General features: G+C 42.7%; 1 protein-coding gene across 1 annotated transcript in view; it reads right to left on the bottom strand.

Annotated features, from left to right (window-relative positions):
• LOC121871998 (glycine receptor subunit alpha-3-like) overlaps positions 1–25,505 on the bottom strand; it is a 184,811-nt gene that overhangs the window by 15,981 nt on the left and 143,325 nt on the right. The gene's annotated exons all lie outside the window — the stretch shown is intronic.

The raw sequence follows: 25,505 nt of genomic DNA on the forward strand, positions 1-25,505 counted from the left end.
ATATATATATATATATATATATATATATATATATATATATATATATATATATATATATATATATATATATATATATATATATATATATATATATATTCCTCATCAATGAATTCCGGACTGCATGTTCGTAGAGCACGTAAAAACATTGATGAGAATACTGACTGTTTGAATCTATTATGAAAGGCAGAATAATAATGAATATATGAACAATCATTATTAGGTTTCCTATAAGTACTGAACTTGAAGGTGTTACCTACTCTGTAGATCAGACAGTCTAGGAAGTGTAATTTACAGTCGCTTTCTAATTCTACAGATAATTTGATCGAGAGGGCTAATTTGTTAAGTAGGGGTAGAAAGGATTTTAAGTTCTCATTACATGGTCAAAGACATATACTGTACATCATCTACATATTTAAATCAAACTGCTGAAGATGGTGAAATATTACTTGGTAGTTTCTTCTCAAAAAATTCCATATGCAGTATAAGTTGCTCAATACTGGTGACAGCGGATTACTGATCATCATACCAAGTTTTTTAGCATAATATTCTCCATTGAATTAAAATTTACAATTCTTTATACATAGTTTGATAAGTTCAATGAAAACATTTTTTTTTGAGACGGGCAAGGGAATAATCTCAAGGGAATCTGTGAGGAACTCAAGCAACTCATCAACTGAGCCTTTTTGTAAAGAGTGATGTTACATCAAAACTGACCAGTTTAAATCATAATTAACGCGTAAGTTATTAAGTTTATCAATTAAATCCATATTATTCTTAATATAAGAGTTTGAAATGTTGCCAACAAGGGGGTTTAGTAAAGAAACTAACCATTTAGACAACTTATAAGTGATTGACACATCTGAGCAATAACGGGTCTTGCTGGATTATTTGGCTTGTGAGTGTATGGCAGTAAAGGAAACATTGAAGAAAACTATTTAATGAGATTATCTTCCCCACTCAACAGAGATTTAAGATTTTTGTTAAACTGAGTGTTAACTGTGTTTAGAGGACTATTTATGAGCTTAGAATATGTTGCAGCATCACATAAAAGGTCATTCATTTTAGCTAGATAATCCTCTCTGTTTAAAATCACTACTATGCGGGCTTTATCTGCTTTTATAACATGTAAATCCTTATTTTTCTCAATGGCTTGGATTGCTTTGGTAAATCTTTCTGGACAAATTGGAACACAAGGCTTAGACATAGTTGCGTACACAATACCTTTACACATGTTCACTTCTTCATTTGTTAAATTACTGAATTTCTCCGAATTGCAAAATGCTCTGGCTATATCAACGCTGTTGAGTCCCTAGTTAGAGTAAGCAAAACCTAAACCATAACCAAGGGCACACAAGGTATCATTGTCTAGCTCCTTTACTGTGTATATTAGCCTTGTCTGTACTCACCCCTGAAGATGTGAATTACACGAAAGCGTTTGGGAACTTCGTGTTTTCTTGTTTCCTATGTGGTTATCAACATCGACATACATACATGCATACATACATATATACGTAAACACGTACAATACTTACATAAATACATACATACATACATGCAATATGAACGTCTTCTTTGCACACACACACACACACACACACACCCACATATTGAGGGATATCAACTCTTTCATCACCTTCGTTCACATAGACGCGGAGGGGGCGTTGCCCTCTTCTGTCAAGATGACCTACGCCCGTCACGCCTGGATGTTCAAGTCCCAGCAGATGTGGAAGCATTATGGGTACGTGTCGTGCTACGGGCCCACCCGCGCAACACTGCTTTCATCATAATCTGTGTGGCATACCATCCGCCTCGCTCACCCACCAGAGACACTCTTATCAATCATCTCATCACCACCTCAGACCACCTCAGAGTTAGGTACCCATGTGCCAAGTTAGTATTATGTGGGGATTTTAATGAAATTGACACCACTGATATCCAGGACCAGCTATCACTATCACAAGTTGTGACCTTCCCCACACACGGTCAAAATACCCTTGACCTTATCTTAACTGACTTAGCGGACCAGTACCAACCACCTCAACCAATGCCTCCTATCGGGTGTAGCACACACTTATCAGTGCTCTGGTCCCCAGCTGCCACTCCCACTCAAGTACAGAGACCCTACATCAAGACCTACAGGCCGATTACTGACTCTGCAGTGCGCCTCTTCGGGCAGTGGATAGTTCACCATCCCTGGACTGAAGTACTTAGCGTGGATGACGTGGAAACCAAATGGATAAATTATACCAACACCACCACGGAAGCTCACCACCACTTCTTCCCCGAGAAGTCCGTCAGATCTCACCCAGCTGACTTGCCCTGGATCACACCTCGGATCAAAAGACTTATGCAACAGAGAGACAGAGCCTTTCATCTCAATGACCACATCCGCTACAGGTCCCTTCGCAACCGAGTCATCCGCGAAATACGCACTGCAAAGAAGTCCCACTACCCAACCAAATTACAACACCTGAAGCAGACCAACATCAGTCAATGGTATGGTAAGCTTAAAGAACTCTGTGGACTAAACAATAAGACACACCCCCTCCCCTTCCTTAGCCATCTCACTAATGTTGACGCAGCTGAGCAAACAAACAACCATTTCGCTACTATATGCCAGACGCTCCCCCGGCTTGACACAACCACTCTCCCTGCTTACCTACCAGCCCCCCTTCCCACTGACTTAGTAGAAGAATTTGAAGTAGCAAAACGCCTGGACAAACTAAAATTAAAACGCTCTACCACCCCCATTGACTTACCAATGAAACTCTTCAAGGAGTTCTCCCCGGAGCTTGCTAAACCCCTTTGCTCCATCATCAATGCTTCTCTCAGTCAAGCCAGATGCCCAGATGACTGGAAGACCTCTTATGTATCACCAGTGCCCAAGTCAACCAGCCCACAATCCTTAAATTAGCTACGACCTATTGCAATCACCCCAATACCCAGCCTAATCTGTGAAAGTTTTGTGTTCGACTGGGCTTATGCTGATATTGCAGGAGTCGTAGACCCTCAGCAATTTGGCAACATGAAAACTTCCTCCACCACTCACTGTCTTGTCAGCTTTCTCGATTACATATACCGCCATCTCGAGAAACGAAAAACGTCTGTAGCTGTCGCCTTCATTGATTTCACTAAAGCCTTCGACCTAGTCGACCACAATATAATCATCAACAAAGCTATTGACCTCGGGCTTCGGAGAAGTCTTATACCATGGCTTACAGACTTCCTCAGTGACCGACGCCAAGCTGTACGCTTGCGAGGGGCTGTCTCCACCTTTCAGTCACTCACCTGTGGCGTCCCCCAAGGCACCAAGATGGGACCACTCTGCTTCCTTATGCTCATCAATGATGCCCGCTGGAAATATGTCGACGACTCCACCATTGGGATCAGTGTCAACAATTCTGCTCCCAACTGTACCGCCCTTCAGGATTTATTGAACAGTCTCCAAAACTGGGCCACGAACAACCATGTCACCATCAACCACACCAAGACCATGGTTATGCACATCAACCTCTCCTCCGACATTGTCCCACCTCCTTCCATTACTCTAGGTCCGAACACACTCCAGGTTGTAGATTCCACGAAGCTCCTCGGCGTCACCATAGACAACAAACTAAATTGGAAACCACACGTCAGTGAAGTTATCAAATCCTCCAGTTTCCGTCTCCACCTCCTACGCCGACTCAAGTCCCTCGGAGTTCCTGCACACGAGCTCCTCAGTGTTTACACAACATTCATACTTCCCAAGCTCACCTATGCCTCCCCCACCTGGTCTTCCTCCCTAAATGCCACACAATGTAAACACCTAGAAAAAGTGCAAAAGAGGGCATGCAAGATTATTCTCTCTCCTTCCTACTCCACATATCAAGAAGCGCTCAACACACTGACCCTTTCGACTCTCACTGACCATCACCACGACCTCATCTGCAAATTTGGTAAGAAGCTTCTACACCATCCCGACACCGGCTCCTACTACCACCTGAGATCCCCAGTCCGAGAATTGCTGTTCGACACCACAACCGCATCCAGCCCATACGTGCACGAACTGATCGCTATAAGAACAGCCCAGTCCCAACCATTGTAAAAATTATCAATAACTTGTAATAAATCAGTGTATTCACTCCCAGTAAACACTACTCCTTGCACTGTCACTATGTTGAAATGAACTGTAGTTTGAGCTTTTCCCCATCTAGTTATTATATGTCTTATTTGTGTCACTCATGTAACTTGTATATTATTTGTAATTCGTAACCCATTCCCCAAATATGTAACTGTATATTTTCAGCCTTCTGGCTGCCAAGCTCTTTCAATAAACCGTTAATTATTATTATTATTATTATTATTATTATAAAGGTTCCATAAACAATATCGTGCCAACTTCAAATCCGTGTTATAAACCTTTTAAAACTGATAGTGAAACAACAATTCCACAGGTAAATAACTATAGTACTATATAACTCGTGACGTTATTATCATTTACACCGGCATTCACATTAGGGAGATAGCGTGGAATACAATAGTCAGTAAACAAGAGAAAAGTTCCATCCAAAACGTTTTAATTTCATGACCAGAATAAACAAAAGGAATAATGAAATGAGGTCAATGATTTAAAAAAGAAAAGAAACAGGAAATAAATGCGAGTCAGTAACATTAAAATTTGGTTAGCAGTAAACTGGAGCTGATATTTCACACTACACGAAAGGAAAATGTTTTAAAGAGATGAAAGGGAACAAGAGACCACCTATCGTCCTCCCAGAAATATGTCTGTCAGAAAATTGCTTGAGAGATGATTCATAAAATGTTCACATGATGAATATCCATCAAAATTAAAGGTTTAAGTAATCACTAGAGTGTTTGACTTGAGCTAAAACACAAAAAATCACAAAAAGAACAACAAATTTGTACTAAAACCTTACTTAGACGTTCTCTCTGAAACCTGATATTATTAAGGAAGAGAAACATTTGAAAAATAATGTTTACAATTATATTATCTTCTAACTTACACTAACTTAATGTACTGTACCTAGCTAAGGTAGATCTCTCAAAGTAATTTTTTGATATTATTCTTGAAGTCTAAAGTTAAACAATAAAGTGTGTAACGATACATGTTTGTGTTTGTGTGTACGTCTGTTTCTCTGATTTCAATGAATATATTTATATATATATATATATATATATATATATATATATATATATATATATATATATATATATATATATATATATATATATATATATATATATATATATATATATATATATATATATATTGATAAAATCACACGGGAAAAGGGATCACGAATGGTATGCCGCTTATCAACACACTGTTTTGCATAAGTATTTTACACTGAGCACTGTGTTTAAAAGCTAATTTCACACTGTCACTTGAACTCTTGATAAGGGAGTCCAGCAGCACTTTATCCAACTCAGAGAATGCTTGATTGTCCAGATTTCTGAGTTTACTTGGAAGACAGGACTTGGGAACAATTTTATCATCTCTGCAATCTTTCAAAAACTTCAACTTGTTTTTGAGACTATGAGCTTTCAGCATACTCTTCTTGTAGCTACGGTAGATGGGGCGAAGATGAGGATGTTGTTGACAGATTAAGGACACAGCGTAGGAGAGACGTGTAAGTTCCCTTTTCCCGTGTGATTTTATCAAGATTTATCTTATATATATATATATATATATATATATATATATATATATATATATATATATATATATATATATATATATATATATATATATATATATATATATATATATATATATATAGCGGAATCGCCGCCCTCCGTGCGGCTCTTTCGCTAGGCAACGGTAGGACGCCACCTTCCAGGAGGCTCCACATTGTCTCACTGTAGTGCATTAAGGTTGACCACATTTTTGGTTTTGCCATTAGCATCAAGTATGTACAGATTTTTGCCAGTTCCCGCTCTGGAGCATCCACCATAGAACTGTCCATGAGAGAAGCAAGGAAACACCAGGTTTAGGCCAACCATCTTAGGAGGAGGTAACAACATAGGAAAGGTTAGGAGTGAGGAACATTTCAAGAGGTATAGGGAGGCGCTGGGAGAGGTTAGAGATAGGGGAGGGATCCCGATAGTATGTGGTATCTTGCCTAGAAGAGGAGTTGGTGGTGAATGGTTGTCAAGGGAAATTGGTGTCAACGGCTGGCTTCACTGATATTGCTAGTCAATATCAGTCCCATCCATTGACAACTGGGACAACTTCTTCTGCAGAAGGAACCTTTAGCTAGGGATGGGGTGCATCTGTCTCGGGATGGGGTGGCAACCCTGGCTGGCTCTCTCAAGAGGGCAGTTCAAAAGAAGTCTCTAAACTGCTAGGGGAACATTTGAGCAAGGGGGTGGAGGGGACTGCAGTGGGAGCTGGTAAACAAAGTGAAAGGTTACAGGGAAATAGTGTAGGACTTATGACAAAACTAAATTAGGCAGGCAGTTAAAACCTAAACGCGACAAAGAGAGGACTCAGAACACTACTAACTTAAATGTCTACTATGCAAACAGTAGAAGTATGATAAACAAAATGAATGAAATCAGGGCGTTGGTGTGTACCGAAAAAATCGATATACGTGTAATAGCATTCACCGAAACATGGTTAAACCTAGGCTCACGAGAGTTACCTGTCGAATACCAAATTGCAGGTTACAAATTATTCCACATCGATCGGAAGAGGAAAGGAGGCGGAGTAGCAATCTATGTCAGGGATAATCTGAAGTGTTAAATACATAAAGAAATAAAAACTGAATGGAATACAGAAACAATTTGGATGGAATTAATCGATGGTAGGGAAAAAATAATCACAGGAGTAATAATTAGACCTACTAATCTTCATAAAGTTATTGAGCGACTTATTTGGGATGAAATGCGCAGGGCTTCCATACATAGCAAAGTCTGTATAGTAGGCTACTTTAAACTTTAGCCAAATAGATTGGATTGACTTTACGGGTAACTCAGAATCAGAGGATTTTCTTGAAACAATCCAGGACTGTTTCTTAAGATAACATATAACCGAACCCACCCGGGGTAATAATATTACTCGATTTAGGTCTGTCAAACAGAGAAAACCTCATTAATGATTTCAAGGTAGGGAACGCTTGCTAACAGCGATCACAAAAAAATTAGATTCCAGTTAGAATTTCAGGGCAGTCGCAAGGAAAATTCTACTAAAGTTCCAAATTTCAGAAGGGCAAACTTTGATAGTTTGAAGAGGCAGCTGAGAGAAGGGGTTACACGCTTGGGGGTGAATTATATGACCTCACATGAGGTGTCCTCACACAATGTACCCACAGAGGGCGACCTCACCTTACCTGGAAACCTGATAACGAGATCTGAGGTTGACGAGTTCCACAACAATTTAAATAATGAGTTACTTAATGCACAAAGGCAGAACATACTATACAGAAAACTCAGATCAAACAACAATGACCCTAAATGGATAAATAATTACTTAAAGAACCTTAATGGACAAAGGAAGGAAGGAGAATAAATCGTGGTGAAGTTTACCTCCGAGATTATTATAAGTTATTGGCCGGTAGGGTTAAGACCGAGATAAAAAAAGCAAAGAGGAATAATGAGCTGAAGGTAGTATGGGAGGCGAAGTCAAACCAAAACACGAGAAAATATTGGACCAATACAGTCGGATACCGGCGAGCTAACTGATAACGATGGAGAAATGAGCACTAATCTGAATAAATATTTTTCAACAGTTTTCACCACCGAAAATTTAAACATGATACCCGAGGCACCGACTCTATACAGAGATAGTGAAGAAAATAAATTTAGCGAGATAGTAGTGACTAGTAACGATGTTAGTAAGCAAATAGACAAACTAAAGCCTAATAAGTCACCAGGTTCCGATGAGATATTTGCCAGAGAATTAAAGGAATGTAAGGAAGAGCTTAGTATGCCCTTAGCAAAGTTGTTTAACATGTCCTTAAAAACGGGTGCAGTACTAGAATCCTGGAGGAGAGCGAATGTAATACCGATTTTCAAGAAGGGAGATAGATTCCTATCCTGTAACTACAGTCCAATTAGTCTAACATCAATTGTAGGCAAATTATTGGAAGCAATTATTTCAAACTCTATTCGAAATCACCTGGAGAAGCACAAGTTGATCAATGATTCCCAACATGGCTTCACAAGCGGGCGTTCATGTCTAGCTAATCTATTAACATTCTTTTCATCTGTTTTAGAATCAGTGGACGAGGGGCACAATTATGAAGTGGTATATCTCGACTTTAGCAAAGCCTTCGACAGAGTCACCCACGAAAGACTAATAAGAAAAGTGGAGGCTCATGGCATCAAAGGTAATATCCTTAAATGGATTAGGGCGTGGTTACGGGACAGGAAACAGCGAGTGAGCATCAACGGTACTAAATCCGATTGGAGCATCGTCATTGGTGGAGTTCCCAAGGCTCAGTACTTGGACCATAGATATCGGCTTGTGAGACCTCACTTGGATTACGCAGTTCAATTCTGGTCACCGTATTACAGAATGGAAAGAATTCAGAGGAGAATGACAAGACTAATCCCGGGTATTAGGAACCTTGAGTACAGGGACAGGTTAAAGCATCTTAATTTGTACTCCCTCGAGAGACATAGAGTGAGGGGCGATATGATAAAGGTAAACAAATGGAAGTCAGGGCTGAACAAAGGGGACATTACAAGGTACTCAAACTATCCAACCAGGAGCGAACTCCTAAGAAGGGTTTTAAATTAGACAAATTTAGATTTAGGCGCGAAATAGGTAAATAATGGTTTGGAAATAGAGTAGTGGACGAGTGGAACAAGTTACCAAATATCATCATTAACTCGAATACGCTGGATAGCTTCAAACATGGGTTGGATGGATATATGAGCAATAGGGGTTGGGTGTAAATGGGACTGCCCAATATGGACCAATAGGCCTGCTGCAGTTTCCTCCATTCTTGTGTTCTTTCTTATGTTCTTAGGTTTCGTCTTTATTCAAGACATCTTCAGAGGTAACTGAATTACAAAGGCTGAGAGAGAGCTTATGTACACAGGTGACCTCATAAAACATGGGGTCAGGTAAAAAAACATGACATCCACTAATCCAAACACCAACCATACAGCAAACGTAAGAAGAGATTATAAGAACGGGCGACATAACTAGTCATGTCACGTCAGGTAAAAACTATGAGACCCACTAGTCATCTATCATACATCTATCTACCTTACATGCTTTCAAAGCATTTTTATCCTTGGGCCACTGACAAATAATTTTGTGTAACATATTATCAGTTTTGTACTGACCATTACTGAGGCTTAAAGAATACATTTCTCTTATCAAACTTGCTTCAACTAGAAGTCTTTCTGCGACACATGATGATTTATACACTTGTCAACTGTTTTCCCAATCTATGGGATGATTATTGTTTCCGACAATTAGTGCGTCTCATATTTTTTACCTGACGTGGCATGACTAGTTGTGGCAGATGATATAAAGAAACAGCAATGAGGCCCGTGGAAGCCTGTGTGTGTGTGTGTGTGTGTGTGTGTGTGTGTGTGTGTGTGTCTGTGTCTGTGTGTGTGTGTGTCTGTGTGTCTGTGTATGTGTGTGTGTGTGTGTGTCTGTGTGTGTATGTGTGTGTGTGTGTGTGTGTGTGTGTGTGTGTCTGTGTGTCTGTGTGTCTGTGTATGTGTGTGTGTGTGTCTGTGTGTGTGTGTCTGTGTGTGTGTGTCCTCATCACCCGAGCCATGAGCGGCTCAGACCATTGTGACAGATCAACTGCTCGTCAGAATCAAACTCTCCCTTCACGTCGCCCCAAAACGGCGAAGGAAATAAGCCTCCAGAAGAGGTTTTAACAGCATGCGACTAAAAGATCCAGCGGTAGCACAGGCTTTCAGAGAGCAGCTCGAAGTTGGGTTGATAAAACAGCCCAAATCCGAGTCCGTCATGGGGTATCCTCAACACTGTCATGACTAAAATCGATAGATGTGGATGTCCTGACTACCTACCTCAGCTATCCTCCATCCCAGGATGAGTTAGCCACTGCCATCAAACAGGGTGATGAAAAATAACAAAGCCGCAGGGCCTAATGAAATCCCAGCCAAAATGCATAAAGCAAGAGGACCTCTGCTTACCAGCCATTTCCAGGAGAATATATTTATAAGAACAAGGGAGACTGGTCAGTCTGTGGAAACTACCATGGAATCTCGCTGGTGTCCATAGCTGGCAAAATTATCGCCCAAGTCCTCCAAAACAGACTTCTTCTTGAGGCAGAAAACTTCATCCCAGAATCTCAATGTCGCTTTAGATCATCACGTGGCACCACTGACATGATGTTTGCTGTCCGCCAGACAGAAGAAAAGTGCAGAGAGCAGTGTCGTGACTTTTACACAGCTGTAATGACCTTACTAAGGCCTTCGACTTAGTCAACAGGGAAGCCCTCTGGCAGGCCCTCAGTCGTTTTGGTTGCCAACCAAAATTCATCGCCATTGTAAGGCAACTCCACAGTAGCCAAAATGGCACACAGTCTGAGTTCTTCATCATCCAAACTGGGGTAAAACAAGGATGTGTACTGGCATAAACTCTCTTTTCTATATTCTTGGCTGTCTTCCTTATTTGTGCCAGTGCCAATTTAGCTGGCGGGATGGGCATCCAGTACCGAATGAAGGGTCTTTTCAACGTAAGACGACTCCAGGCAGGAACAAAGGTGTCGGCCGCTTCCATTACTCAACTTTAGTTTGCAGCTGACCTCACCCTTGTCGCTCACACTGAACGCGCCCTACAGGAGATCTTGAACACCAATGCAGATGCGCATGCACACTTCGGCCATGAGGTGAATGTACATAAGAATCGGATACTCTTTCAGCCTGCCCTTGGTTAAAGCACACCTCCATCATCCTCTCTAATGTTACCCACTTTCAGAATCTTGGCTCCAACTTGTCCACCACTAAGGATATCGATGAAGAGATTCAACATCAGATCAGATGTGCGGCTCAAGCCTTTGAAGAGTCTGTACCTATGTCTTCAGCTTTAGGGAGCTCAAATTATCTAAAAGGTTGCAAGTAAAGTGAGCAGTGGTCCTCCCAACCTTGCTATATGGCAGTGAGACATGGGTCACATACAAGAAGCACCTCAAGGCACTTGAAAATTTCAACAATTTAGCCTATGCTCCATCCTCTGAGTTCACTGAGAACACAAGAGAACACCTGTAGGAGCATCGTGGTTACCATTATCCATGAACAACTATGTTGGACTGGCCATGTTACCTGCATGGAAGACAGTTGACTGCCAAAGCAGCTACTTTACACCCTCTAAATGAAGCATAATGTGTTGTCTAATGGTAGACCCTTCTGCCATATAGCATCACAAAAATTATGACCAAGTCCCAGGTTGTTGATCTTATTTTCTGCCTCAATTTTTTCTCTTACTGTGACAACACAACATACATATATAATTTCTCACTGTTGATATATATATTTTTTTGCATTTATTATTATTATTATTATTATTATTATTATTATTATTATTATTATTATTATTATTATTATTATTATTATTATTATTATTATTAGTTATAATTTTTATAAATTTGTATTATCATTTTTTTTATTATAATTGTTATTTATTTTTATATATTTTTAATAAATTTATTATTATTATTTTTATTATTATTATTATTATTATTATTATTATTATTATTATTATTATTATTATTATTATTATTATTATTATTATTATTATTATTATTATTATTATTATTATTATTATCAACATAATCATTATTATTTTATTATATTTTAGCCCAGCGGGACTTGATGTGGGTCATTAAAAATGACCTGTGCCCTGGTAGGCTATTGCCCATAAAAAAAAAAAAAAACAGCTGTTGGGCAACGGAAAAGGTATAAGGATAGTCTTAGACAAACCTGAAAAGTGCCAAATCGACCACATCACCAGGGAGACGATCACTCCACACCATAAAGCTTGGAGGAGCACCACACGAGGTGTCAATACTTTTGAATAAGCCTGACTGTATACCAAGGCAGACAAGCGCCAGGTCCAGAAGGACGCTGCCGCTGCCCTTCCTACACTAAATATAGCCTGTAATAGCCCCTGTCTCATCAACAGAAAGATTATATAAATGGGTTAATTACATTTGAATTATATACCATATCATCCCCTGTAGATCTATTAATCAACCCATTAATAGACGCTGCAACTTGCGGAAACCAATCCTCCCATGTGTACTGCAAATCACACACAATCGGGAGAAGTATCTCCAGGATCTTTCGCTGGCTTGATCGTTTGGCACCTGTGGTTCAAGCAGAAACCCCGATGGGGGCTGTCTCCATTGCTGGAGAGGTCAGACAGGATATGGAAGCAACCTTCCGTGGATCACAGTGGTACGACGACGATGGTAAGATGTCCCCAGAAGACGTGGAAACTTTAATAGAACTGATTATTTTTTGTTGGCGGCTCGTCAACCCATCTATGGTCGAGCCCAGGAAGTGGAATTTGTTCCGCCTACTATTCTTGTGGATTACGCTAACAAACTGGCACCAAAGACGTCTGGACCTCTGACAACACATAATTCCCAGGCTACGACGCTTACCCCAGTAGCGCCAATACAGCCATTGGCTCGGATCCAAACTCAACACCAGGGTAATTACGGTGCAGGTTACAAGCATCGACGGTCTTTGAGGAGTAATAAGAGGGGTCACACGATTGATGATTGTTACCAGCTCCAGGGTGGTAGCGTTAGAGAAACGGAGAGAATCCAACACAGGCGCTAGGCAGAAGCAGGGAGTGCCCAAGACGTACATGGAGGCGGCCAAGACTACGTCTCCACCTGGACAAAAATGAGGATCATGGTGTGCATTCCATCGATCAGCATCTCACAACACGGATGAGTGTGACATAATGCTCAAGGCCAGGAGCGTGGACTCTGGAGTACCCCCGATAACACAGCAGCAGCATAAAGCATGTCGTTACCAGTATAAGAAGTCGGGGGGGAAGGCCAGCACTTGTCAAAAAACGAGGAAGGATTGGTACATTGGTACCTGCTTCAAACAACACTTCTGTGGCAGCCTCATAAATAGCGGCGCTTAGTAAAGTGGAAGTGTTGTCCTTCCCGGTGAGAGTTGGAGATATCAGATTGGCTCTGAATATTGATATGGGTGCTTGCGCAAATGTTTTTGCCTTGACATCCTATCAAGAGTTACAACGTAGATTCCCTCACCGAGATTTCTAATGGAAACCTACTGACGCCAAGTCGAGAGAGTATCAGGTACGCAGCTGAGCATTGCAGGAATGGTGACTCTACCACTAAGATTTTCAAGACGTGGTATTCCCTTCTATGCAGACTTTTATGTAGTCCAGCATTTTAATTTGACAGCTGACGGATTGATTGATCTACCAACACTCAGAACGAATTGTAAAGATGTTCGTCCGTGTAATAATGCTATTATGTTTAAGGGTGTTTCCTACAACGCTATACATAATTCTGCACCATTGCTCTCCGCAAAGTCGAAAGTGTTGTCCACCATTCCCATTCGGAGGAAGGCGAATAATGTGTCGAAGCGAGCCCCAAACCTCACACACTCACTTTCCCAGCGTGATTATAGCAGCAAGAGCTAGAAGGATGGACCTGCAGTATTGAAGAGTACTATCCATTATCAGAATGTGGAATTCACCAAGGCCACTGTAGAATTACCTGACGTGTATAAGGGGACTGATGTGGTATGTCTCCTGGAAACGTGCAAGGTTAAGGGTTTGTCGTGCGAATCGACGTTGAGCACGATTAGACCTGGTGGTTTGACAGACGTTCTAATTCTCAATAGAACAGGGGTTCCTAGGATATTGAAAAAAGGATGTTATTAGTGTGATTTTCTAGTATATCACAACAATGTTGAATTACAGAATATGCAATTCCCGGTTGGTAGTATTGTTTCTCAATCCCACCAAACTAGGCAGGAGAGGATAGATCAAATTGCTCCACATGTTAAGGTGATTGATCATCCTCAAGGCAAGACACGACTCTTAGAGCTGCTTGCTGACTACAGAAACATTGTAGCTTTGCCAGGGGAACAGCTAGGACAGACAGATTTAACGTCCCATCACATATCATTAAAGGAGGGCACAAATCCTATCTATATACCAGCTTACCGACTACCACATAGCCAGCGCGCTAAGAAGGATGGTGGTTGGCGCCCAGTTATTGATTTTAGGCGCGTCAATGAAAGTACGATCCCGGATAGGTACCCTATGCCTGTATTGAGCGATATATTGTTTATTGTAGTCCTTAGGCGAGGATAATGCTGTGTTTAGCAACTAAGACTTGCTTAGCGGGTACTGGCAGATACCACTCGATGAGAAATCCCGAGAAGTTACGGCGTTTAGCACCCCCTGGGCAACTTTGAGTTTCTACGAATGCCTTTTGGTCTCAGGAATGCCTCACTGACATTTCAAAGAATGAACAACACCCTATTTGCCGGATTGATAGTACCACAGTCTGCGCTTATTTGGATGATCTAATAGTAGTCAGTAAGAATGTCGATACCCATTTGATTAAACTGCGTGAATTGTTGGAAAAACTTTCCACAGCAGGTCTTAAGATTAAACTTTCGAAGTGTGAGTTTTTAAAATCCAGAATCCATTTCCTTGGTCATGTAGTTGACGGTGACGGTATTCATACAGTTGATGATAAAGTTAAAGCTGTATCTCAGTTCCCACGTCCTACATCGGTTGATCAAGTGCGTAGTTTTCTTGGATTATCTGGATATTACCGTTCTTTTATTAAGAACTATGCAACATTGGCGTCACCCTTAACAAGGTCACTAAAGAAAGATGCAATATTTGCGTGGGATGCTGAACACGAAAATAGTTTTGCGGCATTGAAGATAGCGCTTACCAATGCCCCTGTTCTGGCATTCCCTGATTACACTCAAGCGTTCACTCTGTGTACTGACGCTTCAGGACAAGGAATCGGAGCTGTACTCATGCAAGTGGATTCGAGAAGAAAGTTTACAGTGATAACTTTTTGCAAGCCGTAAACTTAATGATGTTGAAACACGTTATTCGGTAACGCATTTGGAGACGTTAGCTGTTGTGTGGGCACTGAAGAAGTTTAAAGACATTATCTTTGGTTATAAGATAACTGTGTTTACGGATCATGCGGCAGTAACAGAACTGTTCCATGGCAGGAATTTATCAGGCAGATTAGCACGCTGGTATTTGACAATTCAGGAACTTGACCCCGAGTTTAGGTATTTACCGGGAAGGGCGAATGTAGTCGTCGACGCTTTGTCTAGAAATATAGCACCAGTGATGCCTGTATCAACGTTCACTCTTTCACAACTACAAGATAAGCAACGACGCGACCCGATATGGTCAGCAGTCATTTTTGCTTTAGAAGCGGGAGAGGATATTAAACTTCCCAAATTAATTCTTCAACTAAGTCAGTGTGAATTACGGCATAACAAACTCCATCGATCGAAAAAGACGTCCGAAGGTATTGTTTCTAAAATAGTCGTACCTGACTCGTTGTGTGAAACGATTATAACGTTGTTCCACGATGTTCCTCAGGCAGGTCACCAAGGACGTGACAAGTGCTTGACGGAAATCAGAAAGAAATCTTTCTGGAACACAATGAAGAAAGATATAGAATTACACATTGATAAATGTTTGTCATGTGCCCAGCATAAGGGTACTACAAGGTCACCGGCTCCGATTCTACAATATCCTACACCACACCGTCCGTTTGACACAGTCGCCATAGACTTGTTACAACTTCCGAGGAGTCATCAGGGATCCTCGTACGTTCTAGTGTGTGTGTGTGGATCATTTTTCTAGATTTGTTATTTTAGTCTCACTGAAGGATAAAACAGCCAAATTTGTGGCCTATGCCTTAGTGATGAATCTAATATGTTCATATACTACGCCTAAAGTTCTTCTCTCAGACAATGGGACAGAGTTCAAGAATCAGCTAGTAGCACAAATGTGTGCCCAATATGGAATACAGCCAAGTTTTTTGACAGCCTATCATCCACAGGCTAATGACCTTGTTGAGAGAGCCTATCGCAAGATACTGGAGATACTTCGCCCGATTGTGTGTGATTTGCAATACACATGGGAAGATTGGTTACCTCAAGTTGCAGCGTCTATTAATGGGTGGATTAATAGCTCTACAGGCAAATCACCCTACTACATTGTCTAGGGTACAGACAAACGTCTGCCTTATGATGTACTTACAGATAAGCCGAGCCCTGTTTATAAAATGGATGATTTCGCGGCAAAGCAAATCCGTGTTTTTACGGATATTCATGGCCAAGTACGAACACATTTAGCGACGTCACGCGCTGAAATGATTGTGAAGCAACATAAACTAGCTAAACCTGTCGTGTTAGAGATAGGCGATGCTGTTATGATGAGAGAACATGAAAGGAACTCCAAGCTTTCGGCTAAGTTTTCGGGTCCGTTCCGCATTATCGCCAAAGAAGCGGGCAACAAATTTAAAATTTGGAAGCCTAATGCACAGATAGCAGATGTCGTGCATGCGGATCGTCTTAAGAAGGCCCATGAAAATTTACTACCCACAGATGGTAATGATGTTATAGACACCTCTTTGCAGACGGTACAGAAGCAGAGTGTGTCTACTGATTATTGTATGAAGCTTCGTTTTGCAAGCAAATATTAAAACATGAAATTTCTAACAGAATGGCTTGGATCATCAATGTGCGTCTCCTACTGTTTTGTGGCACCGTTGTGCTGACAGACATGGCCACAACAGTCCTCAAGCCTGGTGCGTTTGTTGCACCCCTTGGACACGTTCTCATTGTAGAGGGCGTGGTGAACATAAGTATGAGATGCATGGTCTGCTCAATGTATACAGCCTTAACAACATCAACCTAGAGAAGTCGACTTGTGAAAGAGACCTAGGGGTACTTGTATAATATGGACACGAAGTAGTACCTTAAGCTGTGTTTTCTTATATTACTCTATTAATTATGTATAGTAAAGTATTACAGAACATGTATTAATCCTATGTAATATTTCCATTTATTATGCACCATGTTATGTATGTGAATTATCATATTTACATTTTATGTATTCAGCTTGGGAATGCTGGCATCTGTACATGCCAGCGCGGAGTGATACAGAGAGTTGAGATCATTAGTCCTTATGGTGTGGAAGCCAGTTTCTTTGTTCCTCTGTATTTATCTCCCGTACAAGAATAAGAACCTATTTTCAAGATAACAAGTGTTTGCGTATACCCTCAATAGTGTAGAACATTTTGGGGGTATCAAAGACAAACATAGATGGCGCAGTGAGATTTCTCAGTGAGATTCAAAGTGAACTTAGCCTTCCCGCCGGACTGTGTTAATGGCGTCTCATCTTCAGCTTCGCCAAGGATTTACAGCCAGACGACAAGCCTCAGGACTTACAGTGTTGTGAAGTGCTATGCTGTGAAGTGCAGTGTTCTGTGAAGTGCTGTGTTGTGTATTTAATCAGAATTGTCTGTGCAAACTGCAGTCAGATGACTGAGGGAGCTGCCCAGCAGTACAACCCCTCCCGCCTACGGTCATTGGGTGACTGAGCAGCGAGCAAACTTCTGTTCGACTTGCGCCCAGCTGCCTCTACGTCTGGCAGCGCGCCAAGCCTCCCGGCAAAAAGCCATACACACACACGCACTCACAGGCCCACTTTATATTAAATTCGTGCGTATTACTTTAGACTTCTGTAATTCTGTGCATAGATTACGAGGGGTTGACCCGGTCTCTTGCACAGATAAAGTACAGAAGCTGTCAGCATGTCTCACAGGGATCAAAATGATACCCTGGACGATGGGGTTATGAGTTTAAGCTTGGGAGACCTCTCCCCACCCACACTCAGGCCCCACGCTCCCCACAGTGACAACGCCCAATCACCCACAGAATCTCCTCGTTCGTCGCGAGCAAGCTCTCCTGCGGTGCCTGCGTCCAAGGATCTTCTTCAACTGATTAAGTGGATGGAAACTTCTCGACGCCAGGACTATGTTGCAAGGAGAGAAGATGAAGAAATTCGGTACAGAGAGTATGAAAGACGATGCCATGAAGATGAACAAAGACGCAGAGAACTAGAAGATATACGTAGAAGTGAGGATGACCTAAGAAGAAGAGAGGATCAAGCTAGATTTGAAGTCTTGATTTCCCTGTTAGCCTCCCCACAACAATCTACTGTACAATATTCTTCTGCCACTACTAATGCTGATACGACTAGAGGTACTGGTACCTCATTTCCCAGAGTCGTTTCAACAATTCCTCAAACGGCTGCAGCACAAACGCCTCCCTCTCTGAAGTCTGACTCTTCTTATCAGATATTTCGGGAATGGCGTCGACGTCCCCAAGACTATGCAACAATGGTTGACCTGTCAAGTTTACCACAGCCTAAACAGATGATACATCTTCGTATGTGCTTGTCCTTAGAGACACAACGTACTCTCAAGTGCCTCCTATGACATTTCTGACTGTAGAGGCCGTGCTTGACAAGTTACAGGAACATGTTAAGGGACAGCACAACGAAGCACTTAGAAGAAGAGAACTCCTCCAATGTAAGCAGCTTGATGGAGAATCTTTTGATGCATTTTTTGTAAGACTGAAAAGATGTTCAGAGGAAGTTGATGTTTGTCCTGGAAATTCTCAAGTTTGTGAAGAGACACAACTCAAGACAATTATTTTAACGGGTATTCGAGATGAAGAGCTAGTTCAGCGTCTCATTTCACTTGACCCCACTTCCTCCCTTCAAGATGTTGTTACAAAATGTCGAGCGTACGAGGCCGCCAGGTGTGCGACTTCAGCTTTACGCTCACAACCTGACCAGGTGAGGGCGGTGTCTTCCTACAGAAAGGGTAAGAAGCAGCAAGGTAACCCCACCCCTCACCCTCCAGCTACACCTTCAGCAGCAGCTTTGTGCAACAGCTGCGCGAGACAGCATGATGCCTCCCAGTGCCCAGCTGCTCAAAGCGTGTGCAGAAGTTGCGACCGCCAGGGTCACCGGGCTTACACAGTCAAGTGCCCTGCTAGCAAAGCTCAGTGCAGACTTTGTGGTCGTGTGGGCCATTATGACAAATGTTGTCGTAAGAAGACACAGAAAAGACACCACCAAGGATCCAAGAAGTCATCCTCAGGTAGTGCTGGCACGCCCCCTCCTTCTGGCAAGCATCAAGGCGCTGTGTCCAGTTGTTCCTGCCGTCATGTACATAGTTCCACAGACACGACGCCCCAGCACATCAGTGTCGTCATTACTTACTGTAACTTGTCATCCAGTCTTCAGATGTTACCTGACACAGGTGCTGACGTCTCAGTAATTGGTCCACAACACTTAGCAAGTTTGGGAATACCCCGGAGCAACCTACAGGCCCCTCCTCAGACAACGAAACTGACAGTTGATGGTTCCAAGATGGCTCCAGCTTTGGGATCTTTCTGGGCTACTCTTACCTTTAGTAAGCAGTCTTGCTCAAGCCGGATTGATGTTCATGATGGGATCCCGACTCTGCTTTCATCATATGGCCCTTGTCAAGAGTTGGCCATTATTTCCAAGGAATTCCCCAAACCTATTTTAAAGGTCACCCATGTCAACAGGTTGAAGGAACTCCCTATCTCTACTAACACGTCCCCTTCTGATGCAAGAGCTTACCTTCTCAAGAAGTTTGCTGACGTGTTGGTTACGAAGAAACCTTTAGGATCCACACCACTCAAGCCGATGGTGGGTCCACCTATGAAGATTTATCTTAAGGATGGTGCCACACCTTTTGCCATCCACACCGCTCGTTTGATTCCTCACGCCTACAAGGAGCTAGTTAGACAAGAGCTGGACTCCATGGTTGCTCAGGGAATCATCAAGCCGGCCAGAGACGAACCTTCACCTTGGTGCCACCCTCTCGTCCCCGTCGCCAAACTTCGTGGTGGAGTACGGATCACCACCGATCTGTCAAAACTTAACCAGCAAGTTTCCCGTCCAGCCCACCCTTCACCCACACCCTTCGCAGCTGTTCGAAATGTGGACCCGAAGGCGAAGTTTTTTACAACGATGGACGCCTTATGTGGTTATTGGCAGATCGAGTTGGCCGAAGAAGACCAGCATTTGACTACATTCATCACACCATATGGAAGATATCAATATTGCAGAGGCCCCATGGGATTTGCCGCTACGGGCGATGCATTCTGTCAACGTGGTGACGCGGCCCTTCAAAGAGTCACGAATTGTGTCAAGGTGGTTGATGATATTTTACTCCATGACGAAGACTACTGTGCCCACCTCTCCCGAATGTATTAAGTTCTCATCAGATGTCGAAAGTACGGAATTACCCTCAACGCTGACAAGTTTGTAGTCGCCGCACCATCAGTGAACTTCTGTGGGTACACTCTCTCAGCATCAGGTATCGCAGCTGACCCGGAGAAATTAAGTGGAATCAGGGATTTTCCAACTCCTGCCAACCTGACAAACCTCCGTTCTTTTTTGGGTCTGGTCAATCAGCTGGCTGAATTTTCACCTGACATCTCCACCGCAGCCCAGCCAATATGCCCCCTGCTGAGCCCCAGGAGGACATTCCTGTGGACCCCAGATCACCAAGAGGCCTTCCAGCGAGTCAAGCAGGCTCTCTTAAGTCCACCTGTCCTCGCCTGTTACGACCCAGCTCTACCCACTGTCCTCAAGACTGACGCCTCCAGACTCTACGGCGTTGGTTACGCCCTTCTGCAGGACCATGGCGGTGGACAAATCCGCTTAATTCTGTGTGGATCCCGGTTCCTGACGGACGCCGAGACCAGGTATGCCACGATTGAGCTGGAGATGTTGGCTGTTGTCTGGGCGATGGCGAAGTGCCACTTCTACCTGATAGGACTTCAGCACTTCACACTCTTCACGGATCATCGCCCTCTTGTACCTATTATCAATCACTACTCTTTGGATGCAGTAGAGAATCCTCGCCTTCAACGTTTGAAAGAGAAGCTCTCGCCTTATCTCTTCACGGCTGTGTGGCGTGCGGATAAGCTGCTGTGCATCCCGGATGCCCTGTCCCGCGCCACTGTCAGTCGCCCCACCCCAGAGGACGAGATGTTGTGTTCTACAGGTGCCGTATCCCTCAAGTCAGTAGTCTCATAGAAGGCCGTCTTCATATCAGAAGAGTCTACAGCACCGGATGCAGACAAGACCCTTGAAGATCTCCGCAATGCAGCCCGGGCCGACCATTCCTACATCCAGCTCGTCGACTGTGTGTCCCAGGGATTTCCATGTAACCGATACAACCTTCATGAATCGCAACTCCCGTACTGGAAGATACGCGAGGACTTCTATTGTGACAGAGACCTCGTCTTGTATGGTCCACGAGTAGTCATTCCTGCTGCCCTACGCCGCCGTGCCTTGACCCGCCTTCACGACAGCCATCGAGGAGTGGAGGCCACCAAGCGACGGGCGAAGCAGACTGTATTTTGGCCCGGAATCGACGCGGACATTGCAAGTACCGTGCGTGCCTGTGAGCCGTGCCATATTCTGCAACCCAGCCAGCAACAGGAACCTTTAATGTGCGACGATAACCCTTCAAGACCCTTCGAGTCTGTGTCGGCCGACTTCTTTGCAGTGGCAGGGAAGTCCTTCCTCGTCAATGCAGACCGATTGTCTGGATGGCTTGTTGTCGTCCCCTGTAGTAGTGATACAACAGCTACTGCTACCATCCGGAATTTCAGACATTACTTCAGAGAAGTTGGGGTTCCCCTCCGTCTCAGGATTGATGGAGGACCCCAGTTCACCAGCCACGAGTTCCGGGACTTCATGGACCGTTGGGGAGTCCGTCATGTCGTGACCTCGCCCCACTACCCCGAGGCGAATGGACACGTTGAAGCCGTAATCAAGACTGTTAAACACCTGATCCTTAAGGTGTCACCCTCAGGAAATATCGACTGCGAGGACTTCGATCGAGGTTTGTTAGAGTTACGCAACACCCCGAACTTCACCGGACGCTCCCCAGCCCAGGTTCTATATGGACATCATCTCAGGTCTTGTGTTCCTGCCCACCCGAAGTCTTTTTCTAATGAATGGCAAGCCAAGACTGAAGAATGTGACCGCTGTGCAGCAGAATGAGCCGCAGATGTCACTGCTCGGTACGACTGTCATGCCCGCCCCCTTCCCAGGTTGAGTATCGGCCAGCAGGTCAGGATTCAAGATCCGGTATCTCACCGCTGGGACAAGGTTGGGGTTGTCATGGGTATTGGCCGGTCCAGGGACTACCAAGTGCATCTTCCTAGTGGTAGAGTATGGTGGAGGAACCGTCGTTTCCTCTGACCTGTGGAGCTGCCAAGTGTTGACCCTTCCCCAGTAGAGTCCCCTAATGCTGATGTCTTTACAGTAAATCCAGCCCCACCTTGTGTTTCTGCCCCGGTACTCCGCAGGTCCGAGCGACTCAGAAACAAAAGGTCCGCTCAAGATGAAACTATGAGCGTATAGGGGGGAGGGAGGTGTATAATATGGACACGAAGTAGTACCTTAAGCTGTGTTTTCTTATATTACTCTATTAATTATGTATAGTAAAGTATTACAGAACATGTATTAATGCTATGTAATATTTCCATTTATTATGCACCATGTTATGTATGTGAATTATCATATTTACATTTTATGTATTCAACTTGTGAATGCTGGCATCTGTACATGCCAGCGCGGAGTGATACAGAGAGTTGAGATCACTAGTCCTTATGGTGTGGAAGCCAGTTTCTTTGTTCCTCTGTATTTATCTCCCGTACGAGAATATGAACCTATTTTCAAGATAACAAGTGTTTGCGTATACCCTCAGTAGTGTAGAACATTTTGGGGGTATCAAAGACAAACATAGAGTACTTGTAAGCCCGGACCTACGGCCTAAAAAACAGTGCGTTAATGTTCGAAATAAGACAAATAAAGTATTGGGTTTTATATCTAGAAGTGTAAGTAATAAGAGTGCAGAGGTCTTATTGCAACTATATCTTGCGCTAGTCAGGCCACACCTCGATTATGCGGTTCAGTTCTGGTGCCCTTATTATAGAATGGATATCAATTCACTAGAGTCGGTGCAGCGAAGAATGACGAAAATGATTCCGGGACTTAGAAACCTTCCATATCAGAATAGGTTAAAGAAACTTAACTTGCATTCCCTAGAAAGACGAAGAGTGCGGGGAGATATGATAGAAGTATTCAAGTGGGTGAAAGGAATCAATAAAGGTGATATAGATAAAGTTCTTATAATATCCGAGCAGGATAGGACTCGGAACAACGGATTCAAGTCGGATAAGTTTAGGTTTAGGAGGGAGATAGGAAGGAACTGGTTTACAAATAGGGTGGTGGACGAGTGGAACAAGCTTAGCAACCTTGTAGTAAGTGCTGGAACGCTGGAAAGTTTCAAAGGGAGGCTGGATAGATTCATGGATGATAGAGAGTGGTAGTAACTCTCGACAGGAGATGCCATGCACAGGCCAACCGGCCTATTGCAGACTCCTTATTTTCTTATGTTCTTATGTTCAAGCTTCCCCGTCAGATGGAAACCGTCGACGCTCAACTACAGACAGCATTGACAGTCCTCGATGATCTCCGTTCAACTCCTAATATTTTGACAATGGTTTCACAAACTGTTGAGCTTCAGCTGATTCGTCTCAGAACCCTTCACAAGCTTCTCGTCGCTGTCGGAAAGAGGATACCAACGTCTGAGGATGATCTTGCAAAGGAAGTGCGTTCTCAAACACAACGAAAGCAGGGAGTGTTTAATTTTGTGGGTTTTATCCAAAGCACTCTGTTTGGCACAGCGACTGCCGAAGATGTAGCTAAGTTAGGGGGCCGCATGAACATTGTCGATCAATCTGTATCATATCTCAAACATTCCATGCGATTAGTGATTTAGAATCAAAGGTTAATGCGATAATTTCGGAGTCTAACCATATATCGAGGGTTGTGTATAAGTTACAGAGTTCAGTCCCTATGTTAGAGTGGCTACTTTATTTCTCTCAATATTTGCAGGCTATAAATACTTATAAAAATGAACTAATCGACAGCATAGTGGATGCAGGGTTAGGGCGTGTGGACGTAAAGCTTGTGCCTGTGAAGACTCTTCTTGATGCATTGCAGATTGCCAAGTTGACGTATCATTTAACTCCAATTTTAACGATCATGAGGTGGAATACTATTATCCTCTGTTGGAGTCGACTCTGACGCACAATGCTATCCTTATCCACATACCTATGCTAGGGCAGCATAAGTTTAATGCATGGCATTTAGAACCTTTCCCTTGGTGTGTAAACTGCACACTCTATACTCTGGATAGGCCAAAAGAACTTTTGCTTATAGATGAAGAATATTCCTTGTTGGCATTAGATGATCCTAGGGTATTATCGTGGTGTAAGTCGACATATCTACACTTACACGTATGTCCAGCCTATGTTTTCGCATTTATTCCTGCTGCAGAAGGGATATGTGAATTGGCGGTCATACAAACTAATGTACGCACAGGGCTTACGCAATGTAGCTATAGGCCAGTTAGTGTTAAAACTGTGTTTCATGCTCATCTGCATAATGTGCAGTACTTTTTCTTTCCTAATGACACTACTGTTATTTTAAAGTGCCACGATGGTGGCAAGCAGTTAGTTGTGAAAGGTCATTACAAGGCTCCGGATTACTGTGAAATAACTTGTAGTTCATTACGGACCTTGCCTACTCATCAGCATTTTGCATTGAATTTAAATCTAACTTCTTATTTAATTCCCTTGTTTCATGTTATGAACTTTACTATTAGCGACCTTAATACTGTTTCAGAGAAATTAAAAGTTATTTCCTACTTAAAGAGTCACAATTTGCTGATTTGAGTAATCATCTGCCATTTTATTTTTCAGGAGGATTTGCAATACCAAGTTTAACAATTTCCACAATTGTGTTAATTCTCGCAGTTTTGTTTCTGTTTTGTTATTATAAGTCAGTGTCATCCAAGTTGACAATTGTACATTACATACTAGCCAGTAAGCCACTTAAGTTTAGGACCCCAGTAGTTGATGAAAAATCTACGGTTTCAGAGTCCCCAGCTTACTGTTTACATATATATTTGTAACATGGTTAGGTTAATGTATAGGATGTAGTCTGCGCGCTTAGTTTAGTCCTCGCGAAACTTGGAAGGCAGGTGACCGAGCAATGTAATAGCCCTTGTCTCATCAATAGAAAGATTATATAAATGGGTTAATTACATTTGAATTATATACCCTATCATCCCCTGTAACTTTCCATTGGCTATGAGTTGTCATGTTCTTATCACGTGATTGGTAGCTTCCTTGAGGTGCAGCCAGTAAATGCTTGGATCAGCATAGAGAAGCCGGCACCCTGGAGGCATTGCTACTCAACCCCTCACACAAGTCTAACGTGATTAACAGGTCTATTTACATAGCCTCCTTCCTTCTCTTAACACTCATAGTTATAATGAAAATTACGGTTGATTTACACTCTGGAATTGTATCAATAGCAGTTCCTAAAT

Source organism: Homarus americanus, unplaced genomic scaffold, assembly GCF_018991925.1.
Source record: "Homarus americanus isolate GMGI-L3 unplaced genomic scaffold, GMGI_Hamer_2.0 scaffold51476, whole genome shotgun sequence".
In the NCBI taxonomy this organism is placed as follows: domain Eukaryota; kingdom Metazoa; phylum Arthropoda; class Malacostraca; order Decapoda; family Nephropidae; genus Homarus; species Homarus americanus.